The sequence below is a fragment of the Adiantum capillus-veneris genome, chromosome 12, assembly GCF_014529385.1.
Source record: "Adiantum capillus-veneris isolate H3 chromosome 12, ASM1452938v2, whole genome shotgun sequence".
NCBI lineage: Eukaryota > Viridiplantae > Streptophyta > Polypodiopsida > Polypodiales > Pteridaceae > Adiantum > Adiantum capillus-veneris.
In genome coordinates, this window is record NC_140942.1 from 35,761,714 (window position 1) to 35,777,062 (window position 15,349).

Sequence of the window (15,349 nt, forward strand, 5' to 3'; positions counted from 1 at the left end):
GAGAGAGAGAACTTGATAAATGCAAAATAAATTAATTAAATCCCCTAAATTATCATTGGACCCCTTGGGTGGCCAACCTATAGGATTTAGGCACACCATGAGGGCAACATGAGGAGGAACTTGACAAGTGTCCCTTTTGCTTTCTTTGTACCATGCATGCCTTGTGTGAGTGTGTGGGTGTTCTCTCTCATTCTCCCTCATGTAGGGATCGCCCCCTCCTTGTAGGGATTGAATATTTGACTTTTTGACACCTCAACCCCTCATGCATAGGCCCAATTCCCACCACAAGCTTGGCCCTTAAGCACTTTAAGCTTGGGCTGGGTTCTCACCCCAAGTGCAACCCTAACATCTCAAGCATGTCAAGCGCCTCAAGCATCTCAATCATTAAGCACCTCAACCATCTCAAGCACCTCAATTATCAAGCTCCTCAAGCACCTTAGTCATCAAGCAGGACAAGCACCTCGAGCTGGGTCAATGGCCGATGGCCGGTGGTCGGAAGTCAATGGCTGGTGGCCGGTGGTCGGAAGTCAATGGCCGGTGGCCGGTGGCCGAATTCAATGGCTGGTGGCAAATCCTTTTTTCCTGACAGCGTTTAAAAACCATCTCTAGGAATAGAAGGTGTTGTTCCTCATCTGAATAGATAGTGAAGTCATCCATGAAAATGGCGAGGAACCGATGAAGAAATTCATTAAACATCTCCATCATACACCGCTGAAAAGTAGTTGGTGCATTGCATAGGCCAAAAGGAATCACCATATACATGAATGCTCCCCACTCAGTGATGAAAGTGGTCTCGGGCCTATCTTCACGAGAAATCTCTAGCTGGTTATAGCCACTATAACCATCCATGAAGCTATACATCTCATATCCTGCGATCTCATCAAGCAACATATCAGTAAAAGGTAAGGGAAATGGATCCTTAATGGTATGGGCATTTAGTTTCCTATAGTCGACACAAACCATTAATTTCCCATTCTTCTTAGGAATGACAACTATTGGAAATAACCAATCACTGCTTGCTACTTCCGTAATGAACCCAGCCTTGAGAAGATTATCAATCTCCTCCTTGACCTTCTTTGCATAGTTGGGGTTCATCTGGTATCTTTGCAATCTGACTGGCCTAGCATCCGGTTTTAGTGGTATTCGGTGCTGACAGACTTCAGGATCTACTCCCTTCAAATCTGTATGTTCCCAGGCAAATACATCTTTATAGTTCTGGAACATTTTTCGTGCCTTTTTCTTCATTGTCGGTTTCAGGTGCTTGTTGACTTTGATCATTCTGGGATTTTCCTCTGATCCCAAGTTCCACTCCTCTACATCCTGATCATCTGGATGCAACCAGTTTGGTCCTCCTCCTTTTCGTTTGGTCGATTCTTCATCGTAGTCCCAAGAAGGTCCATTCATTTCTGAATCATTATTCTGATCAGGTGGATACTCTTCAGAACATGCTGATTCTTTCATTATACCAGTATCAGTTGGTTCCTCCATTCTTCCAGTTAGCTGAACGGTTCTTTCCCCTTTATTGACTTCAGTAAACTGATCAGGGAATTGTCTCTTCTTCTTGTCAGCTTGCTCTTTTTTCAGTAGGATTGCATTCAAATCAATTTCTGCCAAAGGAAATATGTTCATAGCTGCTAGCATTCGCTCAAGTTTCTTAGCTCGGTATTTCTAACACAACTCCTTCGGCCTCAGTTCCTTTTTCCAGCTCCTGGTGTTTTTGAAATGGATTTTGATTCTGCCACTGGCCCCTTCTATGGTTAAAGTTTGGTTTTCGTAGTCATGAACAACATGTGTTGTTCTTAACCATGGGCGGCCTAGTAGAATTCCATATGCGCCCTGCACATCCAAAACTAGGAAACTAGTTTTGAATTTCTCCCTCCCAACTCTTATCTGCATGTTTTCAATCATGCCCGTTGCTTGTACGACCTGATGATCTACCATTCTTACTTTGAATGGTGTTGGTTTCATGTTAGTGATACCCATTCTTTGCTGAAGATGGGCTCCCATTATGTTGACTCCTGCTCCTCCATCCAGTATGACGCTTGAGAGAGGTTCCCACTACTTCCTGACCTTGTAGTCTACCTGAATAAGTGGAACTTCATCATCCCGGACAGCCGTCAGTTCCACTGTTCTGGCCTCTGCCTCGGTCTTCCTACGTTGTCTAATAAAGTTGGCCACCTCAGGTAAGGTCTTTCTTATATCCTCCAGCTCTACAGTCAGCTTCTGGATTCTATCACAAATTTTCACCTGAATTTCCTCTTGCTCCTGGTCAGACTGATTGTCAAAGCTTGAGGAACTAGTGTCTTCATACTGCCATTCTTCTTTAGCAGTACTACTCTTTCCTTCCTCTTCCATCTCACCAGCTAGTCCATGTACCACAGCAAGCATGGTCTCTGTCATGGCCGGTACTGACTGATCTTTATCAGTCGATTGGGCTCGTATCTTTTGAATGACTCTAGCCTCGGAACTTTCTGACTGCTCTGGCAGCTTCTTAGCTAAATCCTCTGTGATTTTAGCTGCTAGTTCCCGCTGCTCTTGCCACTCATCCACCACCTTTTCTTTACCCTTGGCCTTCCAAACTTCCCTTTGTTGGGCCCACTTCATTAGGAAAAAAATGGACTCACAAAAGGGCCTTATAAGATCATTCTCTCTCTTCCTTAAAATCTGGAAAATAAGAGAGAAGGTGATTTAATATAAAGAGAAATAGTATCAAAGAAAGATTTTATCTTGGAAGTTCTCATTTAAAATGGTCGTGTGATGATATCTTTTAAGTCTCTATTTTATGAAAAGACAGCTCCAACTAACAATAACCGGGCCAGTAATCATATCAAGTGGTTGAATGCATTAACCTAATGAAAATATAACGTGGGAGTATCTCCTGTTTCTTTTTTCTCATGAAGATTAGTAAATCAATTCGCATTGCAGCATTGGTAACGCTTGTATGAAGACCCCAACATCCATGCAGAAAGGATTCTCTGCAGATGCTCAATGGTTGATTCAATTCATTAAGTCACTCAATGCTTCACACAATTAAACTCACAGAATCCATTGAAGAAGTGTTGCTTCTCTGAGGTCGCTATCAACTCTATCAAAGTTTAGCATTGGAGTCTTGGTTCTATGCAGCTGGCAGTGCACCTATCTGATGGTAAGCATCTCTCTCTCTCTCTCTCTCTCTCTCTCTCTCTCTCACACACACACACACACACACACACACACACACACACACACAAAAACATGCCCACACACATATACAGACACAATCAGATTTTTGGATAGGATTTCTCTCTCTCTCTCTCTCTCTCTCTCTCTCTCTCTCTCTCTCTCTCTCTCTCTCTCTCTCTCTCTCTCTCTCTCTCACACACACACACACACACACACACACACACACACACATACTTTTTAAAGATTCAAGTGTGTATTCTAAGTGATTTGTATGGTTCTTAGAGAGAGAGAGAGAGAGAGAGAGAGAGAGAGAGAGAGAGAGAGAGAGAGAGAGAGAGAGAGAGAGAGAGAGAGAGAGAGAGTACATTGAGTTAGCTCCCAAGTTGTTCCTATAGCTGTGGGTTGCTTGCATGTAAGATAGAGAGTGTGTGTTAATGGAGAAATGCTTGAAAAAACATCTTGAAAGCAGGAGAAGGTGATATTAATATGCATCTTTAATATATGTGTACATGATGTGGTAGATACAAGTTTGTACGTATAGTATAATGCACACATACATATGTAGATGCATGGTAGATGCATACAGGTATGTATAATACACAAGTGCACGCATGCATATGTAGGTGCATACATATGTTTGTGTATGTGTGTATAAGTGTTACCCTGGCCAATGCAATGGTTCACGACTTTTGAAATTCCAATTTGGGTTTTGCCTAATCTATACAAAAGGCCTCTATCAACGCTTCTATCCTAGATTGGTGCTCATGCTATTGTATTTCTCCTTTTTCCCTTAACATTTTCCTTCTACATTTCAGGAGCATATTCACAAGAGGCTAATATACGACAACATTTTGATTATTTAGGCTGATTTTTCTTTTTGTGGACAACAAAGATTAGGCTAATCAAGGTATGGTCTTTTTATGCCCTTGATAAAAGGCTAAGTATTCATGGATGAAGTATTTTGAAACAATTAGGGTTGTTGCAGTCAAATGTTGTCAAGAAAGAAAGATCTCCACATATATGTTGACCCCGAGAATGCTCCCTTATTCAAACGAAATAACCATGCTCAATCTAATCCCCAAGCTATAAAAACTTCAAGAGAGATGGGGTTGAAGAATATCGACCTTTGGGTTGATGGCTCTATTTATCCCATTGATCCTGTCCATAATCAACGTCCAATGTTCTCAGGCTTATCAACATTCATTAAGTATGTTTGTGAGGGAGAAAATGGTCTACTAGGATACATTAGGAGCCTCAATGATCAAGCTTTGCACATGTTTATGAGGTGTCAAAGTGCTTTACATGCTCACGGTTTGCTCAATCAAGGATTGTCTAGTAATCTCCAACAAAATCAAAAGCAAATTCTTGAGAAGGGAAAGGAGATTGAGGAGTTACATGAAGTCGTTCATGATGTCACAATTCAAAACGAGGAGCTCAAACAACAACTGGTTGTGCAAGAGAAAGCCAATGCCAAACTAGCTAAAAAGTTACAGCATATCACTATATTTGGAGCACGAGAGCGCAAGCGATCACTCAAACCCATCAGCAAACTCGTACAAGGTGGTGGGCAATGGAAGAGACGAGTTCAAAAATACAGGTACAATCACTCTTATGTTTGATGTATTATTAGGTTACGCTTTCAATGTAAATAAAAGTATGCAATGCAGGTATGTTCAAGAAGAGACCTTGGGAGGAGAGGAGCTAGATTCGGTTGTTGCAAAAGTGATGACCAAGAAAATGATTGTCACAGAAATAGAATGTCCAAAGTTCAAGTCCGTGCGTGAGAACATTGCTGAGAGATCTTTGAAGGATATCTCAAATCAAATTTCAGCAATGGATGCACAAAGCATATGTGATCAGACACGCATGAGCACTCGAACATATGCTCAAGTATATCATACTCTAAAATATGGGGTAGCACGAGTTCTTAAGCGAAAAAGAGTTAATATTCTTCCACAACCTACGAAAGTGAAGCAAGCTAAGGCTGATCTGGATGCACAAGTCTTGGAGCTGGTGGGGATGCCTAAGCACGTTTGTAGTGTGCACAAGATAAAATCAGGGGAAAAAGATGAGGAAGTTCTAGCATGGTCAGAGAAAAATAACTTCTACCTTGATTTGTACAAAATTCAATCAGACATGGTTCGGTATTATGACATGAGTGTAAGTGAATGCATGGGAAAGCTAGTGCTTGTGATTAAGTTAGATGAGAGTGAGATCATGAAAGGTCAAAAAATGGAAAGAGTGAGTGTGACTTTGATGAATCGTGCTCTTAGTGACAATGTTCCCAAGGAGAAGCAGTTTAGCGTGCAATCTGACAAGAACATATGGTGGCTTAGTGCTTTTCTTGTAAGTTTTTGTATTGAACATTCGTGTTATTATGATCAGCATACTATTGGAAACTTATGCCATGGAATTGTAATATGCAGGTTCCAAAGGAAACTCATGAGATACTTGGTCTATACTTCAGCCAAACAAGTATCCCCTCCATCATTGATCGGCAATCTCATGGCGAAGACTTGGTTGTGGAAGGATACGGAGTATACGCCATAGAGTGGCATCTTGCAGGTGATTTGAAAACTTTAAAGTGCATGTTTGGCATATCACAAAGTGCATCTGCAACGTTTCCATGTCTATACTGTATGCGAAAGAGGGTAACAGGAGTAGACAAATGAAAAGTCTGGAAGAAAGAAGGGAGTCGAAGTAGGTGTCCACCTCCAAAGTGTGACCAAGAGGATCCTAAGTGGGATCCAATACTGAAAATTCCTTTGGTTCGTGTGCATATATGTACACTTCATGCTTTTGTGCGAATTGTTGAAAAGCTTGTGTATGAGTACATCAGTTTTGCTTATAAAATGTAACCACAAGAGGAAGCTGATACAACTTGTAGAAAGATAGAGAAGGTTTTGTCAGAAGTTCCCTTGCATAGAGGGCAAGTAAGAATTGAAAACGATGATAAGAGATCTGGAAAGAGTGGAAATGTTCCAAAGAAGCCGTGCTTTGGCGGAGCAAAGGCTAGGAAATTCTTATCTCCACCTATTGATGATGATGGTGCATTACTAGTTAGAGAGCCTGAGAAGTTTGAGTGCTGGAAGAAGATGCATGCAGTTGTTCCAGATCGTAGCAATTGAGGGAAATCAAGGCTGGCCAAGGCAAAGGTATGGTTAAGCTTAAATATCCTAGCTCCGCTACTTCAGAGGCTGAAGTTTAGAGGTGACGATGCTAAAAAATATATCCAAGCAGCATACAACTTCCATGATGATGTTGAGAAGGCTTGGATGTCTTATGCAATCACTCATTATATGGTAAATATATTGTTTTCAAGTCTTGATTTGACATAATCATTGTGCCTTCACATGTGTTAATTGAGATATATTTGTTTACAGCACATTCTTGAGGCGCATACCCCATACTTTGCGAACCAAGGAAGTTTGGCAATCTAGTCGACTCAAGGGATGGAGAAGTCGCATTGGGATGCTCGTACTGGATATCAAAGGAAAACAAACCATGGAGGTGGACTCAACAATTCCCAGAACAATCCAATGCATCAGCTACTGAAATGGTTTTATCGAAAGATATGTGTATCCAAGGTCAAAGCAAGTCAAGCTACTACTCAAACAATCGAAGATCAAGAACAATGTGCATCACAACATGCAGCCAAGCGTGCATGATATGATTCCTCAAATGCCAAGGAAAATTATGCTCAATGGTTGGAAACACGTACACGGGAGGGTAGCAGATGGCTACCAAGGTAGCTAGAGGAGAGAGCATGATGGCTAGACCAAAGCATAGAGCAAGGAAGCTTTAACGACGGTTAGATAAAAAGGATCAATTATTATAGGATTTCCTTATTTGAAAGAGGTTGCTGACACAATTGTTTTGAGGACAGGTGCTCTTTACTCATCCACCCCTTTGTATGCATCATCCTGTTTAGATTGATGAAACATGTTTTTTGCTAGTTCATAAACATTTCATTATGTAATCTCTATCAACTTGAGTAATGGTATTGTCAATGTAAGAAACACGATTCACGCATTCGATCTGAAATCTTATGTACCATCCTCTTGATATCAATGAAGCGCATGTAATCTCTACCAGCATGATATTAGTATTTTTGGTGCTAGTAATTCACGCATTGGATATGGGGATCTTGGCACAAGTGTGTGACAGATTGGATCTTGAATCTTATGTACCATCCTCTTGATATCAATGAAGCGCGTTTTTTGTTGGTTCTCTGTTATCTAATCTCTACCAACTTGATATTGGTGCTTTTGGTGCTAGCAATTCACACATTGGATATGGGATCTTGGCATAGGTTGGTTATAATCTATGTGTTTGAGGACATTGTAGTTCATTAAGAGACTTTTACAATCACACAGTTGACTTCTTGGCCCATCATATAATATCATCGAATGCTCCTTTTTTTCTGGCAACATTTGTGCGCGCATTTACTTGTGATTGTCACTATTGATACATGAGGATTGTTTTTTTGTTTGATGCTCGTTGACATTTAGTTATATTTTTTTATATCGGAGCGAGAAATGCTATTAGAAAGCATAATCAAGTGAATGTGTGTCAAGAAGCAGGTGTTGCTTCCATCTTGAGAGCTTGCCATACCTTGTTTTGTCTAGGTGCATTATATTGGCTGGAACAAATGTAGTGCAAAGACATATCATTAAATGCTTTCACAGGTTTTCGCATCTTGTCAGGATTTGGCGATGTACTATCCTCAAAGCGCGCCCTTAAAATGTATGGTCAAATGATGTACATGAGCAACCAGTATTGATGTTACCAACTATGGTGAGCTTGTTTATGCAAGGATGGTGATGATAAACACATTGATGGCAATGCTGATGACTTGTTGTCGTTGTCTATCAGGGGTGGTAGCACATATGATGGTGGCAACGATAAAATTTCTTTGTAAAATATGACATGGATTTTGATTGTGATAATGATGACAAGGAGAGGCTTGAATTACTGGATAGGCAGTCAGAGACAAGCAACCTCTGAATTCATAAACCTTCAAGGAACATCTGAATCCATAAACATTCTTCTGTTGTGATTGCAACAACCTCGTTTTTTACTTCACCTGAGGGAGAACCTGTTCGAGGGGTTGTTGGATAGTGCTTGACAATTGGTGGTAGTATAGGAATGAGTGGAGGAACTTTTGGAGCAGGTTGAGGAACGTGTGGAGCAGGCATGGTGGGACGAGGTTGAGGATCAAAGGGAGCACACCAAGTTACAGATTCAAGTGGTGGTAATGAATTGGCTATAATGACAGTAGTCGAGCTTGATTGTTGGATATCTCACTTGATTATGGAGGTACAGGTAAGGCAAGTAAGGGCTGATCATGAGTGTGTGTCTCTGATGTGGTAGGAATAAAATATAAGGAGTCTTCTTCAAAGACAAGGCCATAGCTAAACAAAAAGTGACAAGTGGTTGGATTAAAGAGTCGATAGCTTTTACTCCATGCAGTTCATCATAGCTTGCAAAGATAGTCTTGGTGGTCTGGTCTTGCAACTTATGTTGACTCTCAGATGGAACAAAAGCATAAACAACAGAGCTAAAGACTTGCAAATTAGAATAGCTACGTGGCCTTCCAAACGACAAGGTATGGAATGGCGGCTATGCTATCAGAGTAGTGTTTTGGATGTAGTAGATTGTTGAAAATGCTTCTTCCCAAAAGGACTTTGACAATCAACAATTTTCAGCATACTCCTAGCAGCATCTGCAATACCCAAGGGTGCGATTTTCTAGCTCAACTAAACCATTTTGCTGCAAATTAGAAGGCACGATGAAGCATTGTTGGATCCCATGTTGACGGTAAGCTTAGGTTGCTGTCAGACTGTGTGGACAAGCCTCGGCAGTCAACGGAAGGCAGTGACACGGCACATAATCATTGATGGACGTTTGCCCCCAACCAAGAAATTTAGTTTCGGGCTCACCAGGCCACCCACTCCATAGGCAAACAAAGAGACTCTGTGATGCACAGATTGTGGAGTCGACTGAACGCAGGATCGACGACACAAAATCAGAAGTGAATCTACTAAACCAAGACAACTCGCAGTACCTAAAGTGCAGTCTAAATTGCATATTACCCAAGCTCAGAGTGGGCGTGGGCAGTCTGACTCCACCCTTAAAAGGAATGAAATGTATATCTACGACCATTATCAGCTTGAAATAAGAGAAATGATCTACTTAGTTGGTTTTAACAAGCTAAGCACAGAACAAGGAATCACAATCCAATGTCCAAACAAGAAACCATAGGCATTGAATCACATATAGCTCTTTGTTGTGACTTGTAGTAGCAAAAAACCATGGAAATCACAATGGCAAAAGCATGAGACACATACTTAGTGATACAAAAGAGTTTTTTTATTACAAAAAGGAGTACATTGCATAATTGGCTACATTCTGCACTACATTGCAGTTTCCAAGTTGGAATAATGAAATGATAAGTAGACCTCAGTTTCAAAAGGGTTTAGGAGTTTGAACTAAATACACATTGACCACTTGACAAAAAACTGCATCCACATGAGCCCATCATGGAGATTCCACTACCTTCACAATGTGTGGAGCCAAGCATTGGCTACTAACAACTTTGTTCTCATTATGAATTCTAATCTTCCTATCATCCAGCTGGAAGAAAAAGTGTACAGGTGGGTTAGGCATAGTGAGAGTAATCTCTTGTCGAATGTTAGACAATGGCCAGTCATCCTCTATCTGCAACATAAATGGTTCTCGTTCTTCAAATACAAGGCTCAACTCCACAGATGCAATGTCTCGTGTATCTTGATCAACACTATTCCATTCTCCATTCAACAATCTCCATCGTTGATACTTGAAGACCATGCAAAGGGTTTGTCGCCCAATGAAATATCTGTAAAGAACATAATAAGGAAAAACCATAAACCTAACCAACACACACAAATCAAAGTAGCATTTTCTTACCTGAAAACAACATCCTTTGAAGAGACCCGACATTCTATCGTTTCAAGATCTGATGATGCCTTGTAGCCCCAATTCTTTCCAAAGGTCTTACATAGCCACTCTTCACTCAGATTTTTCATGATGTAAGTGCAACGAGTGCGGTGTGGTCCGACACATGATTTAAAAATATGCCCAAAAATAACAATTGGGATGAACCAATTCAAATGTATGTTCCTAGAACCTATGCTAGGCTTCATTGCATTGAGTATGTCCACAGAAAGCTTACGAGTGCAAGTATGTAAAATTGAAGAGCTACATGCCGGCCACTCTTGACTATCCAGCTTTGGTAAAGCCAATGGTTCTAAAGTACCGTATTCATAGCTACCCTTGGGCATGATGTACTTAGAACTGTAGAAGAATATTGCTTCATCTACAAGATGCCTCAAAGATTTTCCTTCGTAAAGAAGCTTACCTATCTCAACATGGAATACATGCATAACTCCTGTGAAGCATTCAATCCTTTTCCATTCAACGCTGTCAGAAGGATAAAGCACTGCACAAAACAAAAGAGTGTTCAATACCAGAGAGAGAACCCAAAAGAAACCATCGAACAGACATAACTCACTGTTTGGCATGTGACGTTGCATCTGCACTTTGGGATGCACACGAATATCTTTATGTAAGAATACATGCTGCACCAATGCTTCATTCACAAGTTGCAATCTAGTTTTCCGTCATCTAAAAGCAAGTATTCTCCCCTTCCAATGCTTTGTTAGGTCAGACACATCCCGAGCACGAACCTTAAATGCCCCTTTTTGGCTTGGGTGCATAGAAACCCAATCATAACAGTGGAAAATGTCTACAATCCATTCATCTGAATCATTTTTCCGATTTCTTACTTCCATCGACTCAATCATCGATCTTCTTTCCATAGTTGGTTCTAAAAGCCAACACAATACTCTAGATGTTAGCAAGCATATTTATTAAACCCTATCTACGTAACATACAACACAATATATGGATTGCTAGGTAACTTATGCTTACACAGTGCTTATGGAGTGACGAGACTAAAGGGAGACTTCACTGGCCGTTCGATGCACCCTCTTGGGCTGATGTAAATGATGCTAATGGTGCCTCATGGAAATGGGCTGATCTGACCAGACCTTATGCTTATGCAGTGCTAGTACCTTCTGAGTGATGAACCTAAAGGGAGACTTCACCGACTGTTCAATGCACATTCTTGGGCTGATGCAAATGATGCCGATGATACCAAACTACTAGGGAAACAACCTAATCTGATGGAGGATGGTATGACTCAGTTACTATAGGTGGGAATAAGGGCTGATACTCAAGAAAAATAGGGATGAACTAATGGCTGAAAACGCAGATGCTGGAGAGGATGATCTTGCATAGTGAGCGAGGAGGAGGTGTCCACCACCGCCTATGGGGCAAGGGCCTAGATCTAGAAAACCCAGATTCTCATGGAGAGGTATGTAAATCATGCAAGTGATGACTAACTTATGGGAAAATGGACTGAACTGAGGGAGGATGGTATGAGGCTAGTGTAGATAGTTTCTAGGGATGATAACTCAAGCAAACTAGGGCTGAACTGATGGCTGAATGCTATGACTAAGAATGTTGAAGCTGGGGAGGATGATATGGCATGGGAGCTGAGATGGTTGTGCCATCTGGAGTTATTGCCAGCCATTTCCCATCCCTCTCTTGTGTTCCAAAGCCATTGTCTCTCTCTTTCTCTCTCCCCTTTCGCTGCTACTCACTCTGACATGGTATCAGATCTCTAGGCCAGAGGATCTGCCATCACCCATACACAGGAGGACCTTACAGAGTTTATCATCGCAAAGGATTGCTCTCTTTTCCACCAGCATTTTTCAGCCAGAGTTTCTGCCTTCAAGCATCAGTGTTTTTTGCCTGACCACCAGCATTTTGTGGAATCATCTGCTCCTCTGCCTTGCCCTCTTCATCGCTCTACTTTCCTACCCCCATCGCACCATCTGCTGCTCCTCTTTACACCTGCATTTTCAGCTTGTGACAGCCCAGCGTTTTGTGCAACAGAGAAACCCACTATTCACCAGCGTTTTTCCACTCTACTTCAACAATTCCTCTGTGATCTTGGACAGAGGGAGCACGGAATCTTTGCCCCTTGGTCTCCCCACTTGGAAGCTCAATAAGCATATGACTTCTCGACATCTTTTCGACCATCTATTTGCTGATTTTTAGCCTGTTTTGGTGTTATTACAGCCCTTACCTCTCTCTCTTGGCATCGGGTGATTCCCTCACTGCGTGGATTGCTCAACCTCTGCTTTCCGTGGAGTTTCAGCCCCCTTCTACTGCGTTTTCAGGTTCGGACAACACCTTGACTTTGCTCCCTTGGCATCCCTTTGGTTACCCCTTGCCTCTCCCGTCACTTACCCTCACTTTGCGGTCATTTGGTGTTTCCTTGGCGCGGATTCTCAGATCTTCCACTTACTTTGCTTCTGATTCTTCACTTGAGACTTCTTTCTTGCTGATTATTTGTCTGTAGATATGGCAATTTACCCGCCATGCCCATCTTTCCTAACAGTGAAAAGCTTGATGGCTTCAATTTCATGGTCTGGAAGATGAAGATCATGGTGATGATCATGCAGCTTGACCTTTGGGACCGGCTCAACAATCTTGCCAATGTCGTGTGTCCTAGCCTTGCTCCTGCATCTACTGCTTCTACATCGACATCACCATTTGCTACTACATTTGTTAGTCTACATGCTGGCTCTTCTACGCCTACAACTTCTTCTACTGGCACTGCTTCTGGCGGATAGATCCATAATGCGCTGCCATAAAAGTGATAAGAATGCTCCTCCGTGCGTACTTCCTGTAGAACCGTGCCTCTATGTTACTCCGTGCGGAAGCGTATGCCACAAAATCTTGTGTAGATCAAGTTGATGTGAGGGTACCATCTATCCAAAGCTACAACAGTCCAAGATAACTGCTAAGACCACCACCAGATGGTGCCCGGACAAGCAATGGATGATTCTACCACATTGGGAACAAAAGTCCAGCCTGCTGTCCACCTAAGAAACAACGGCCAAGGTACTAAAATCACCGGTGTATCGCTGAAATCAGCATGCTCTTGCGCCACCAATCGGTACGGGAGCATTGCAGAAGTCGGTTTTGAGTATCCCTTGAGTGTCCCAGCCGTCTAGTGGCTGAAAACAGAGAAAAACAACAAGTAACAAATGTAAAAAATAGTGTTGATAGAGCGATGTATACCTGTGGAAGGAACGGGGGCCTAAGAGGTAATGGAGGGGGGCACTGGGAAAGACAAGACCTGTAAATCCTCACCTTTGAAGCTAGGAACACTCAGACCAAACTTGAAAACACAGCAAGAGTCTAAGAACTCAAGGAACCACAGAAGAGGTTAATGCCCCGATGGAAAACTCAGGCAATGAGGTGGTAGGGAATGAAGAGGGATCGCTGAAAAATGAAGCCGATGGGTCCTCTGCACTGCTAAAAACGCAAGCACCTGAAAACGATGATAAGGGAGGAAAAAATGCTGGAGTTGTCCCCTGTAAAATGCTAATAGGCAAAAACGCTAGAATTGAGGCCTAAGAAACACGAGGCTGAAAACGCTGGGGCCTGTGAGCAATTCTTCGTGATGGAATGCTGTTGTAGGCTGATCGCTAGCCTCCCCATGCTCAAATCGTGGTAGATGAGTGCTCCCCTTCTTCTGGTGATGGTACCATGTGAGAGTGGCAATGTGAGAATAGAGAGAGAGAGACTATTTCTCGCCTCGATTGGCTCAAGATGGAGTAAGGCAGTTGGGCATACAGGTTCTCATTGATATATCCTTGTCCATTACTCCATCTTGAACCATGTGTATCAACCCCAAATGTGGTGAGATATGCCATCTATGGATGTAGTGGCGCTATCACACTCAAGGGGACAATACGGTTGATTTGCGCTACTGTCCTACAACATCTTATCCTACAGATTTGGTCATGAATCCTCTTCTTCAGAAGCTTTTGACTACTGACTCCTTTGATTATTTCTTGATCTCTAGATGAAAAGGGGTGTTAACAAATAGGTCGTGGTTCACCACCACGTTTCATCTCTGATATGCCCCATGGTTGTTTTGTGGCTATGCTCGGCCTTATGTGATACGGTTAGTCGCTCATGTTAGAGACTGGTTGGAGGCCAATTTAATGTGCAACGGAATTGTTTTAACGATTCTTAGCTCAGGATGTATGTTTCGCACAAATTCAAGGGTTCCTTGGTACTTAGTGCTTTGTTAGTTTGTTTACTCATTAAATAGAGAGAATGGAGAATGTGAATGAAGGTTCTGAGAGAGAGAGAGAGAGAGAGAGAGAGAGAGAGAGAGAGAGAGAGAGAGAGAGAGAGAGAGAGAGAGAGAGAGAGAGAGAGATGACACCAGATGGGGTCCCAAACCTCCTCCAAGGGCCCCCCCCCTCCATTACCGGAGTAGTATTTTCTTTAGATTGCACAAATCCAACTACAAATTATACCTTTTGCTAGTTAAATGCTAAATGCATGTGCTATTGGGCTCATCACTGGGTTTCTAATCAGTTCTTTGCGATGAATGGGTTTGATGTTGGTGCTACCATGCAACCATGCTGAAAACACAAGGCTGCTAGCTGATCTGATGCATTTGTTGGTGCTGAGGCTGATGCATAGAGGCTAATCCCAAGGTTGGCGCTTGCAAGAGGGATCCATTTGTAGGGTGATCGCCATGCTCGGAAATCTTCCAAGAAGAGGTAAAAATGCCAGCCAGTGGAAAATCGCCTAAGTGCTGATACTGAATCTAGAAAACTCTAGGGTGCTAATCCGCTAACGCTATGGCTATGGTGTTAATCTACTAACACTGAAGTTCTTCTACTTCTGCTCTCTTCTATTGCCTTTGTCTTCAAATGACTGACCTCAGTGCTCTTTTACAGGTTCTAATGTAAGTGACCTACCTAAAATTCTTGCCTTGTTAGTTTATTGATAAAGTCACTTAATAGCTATTAATAAGTGACTTAACTGGAAATGGTCACAATTTAAGCCATTCTGTCAACTCTAAGTCTATCGGCTCTAACTACTAGATGCCTAACCTGGTGTGCATTGGATTTTGCAATCCTATGTCTTATACAAGGTTCTACATGCTGACAGGTTCAGACACCCACAACCGTATAATAACGCTTGAAAACTACCTTGTGAAATCAAAGGGTATGTATGCCTAACTAAATCGTATTAACGTGTAGGTCCT

General features: G+C 42.0%; 1 pseudogene; it reads right to left on the reverse strand.

The window, feature by feature from the left end:
* Positions 1 to 9,702: 9,702 nt before the first annotated feature.
* On the reverse strand, positions 9,703 to 10,919 carry LOC147445574 (uncharacterized; annotated as a pseudogene).
* Positions 10,920 to 15,349: the final 4,430 nt, after the last annotated feature.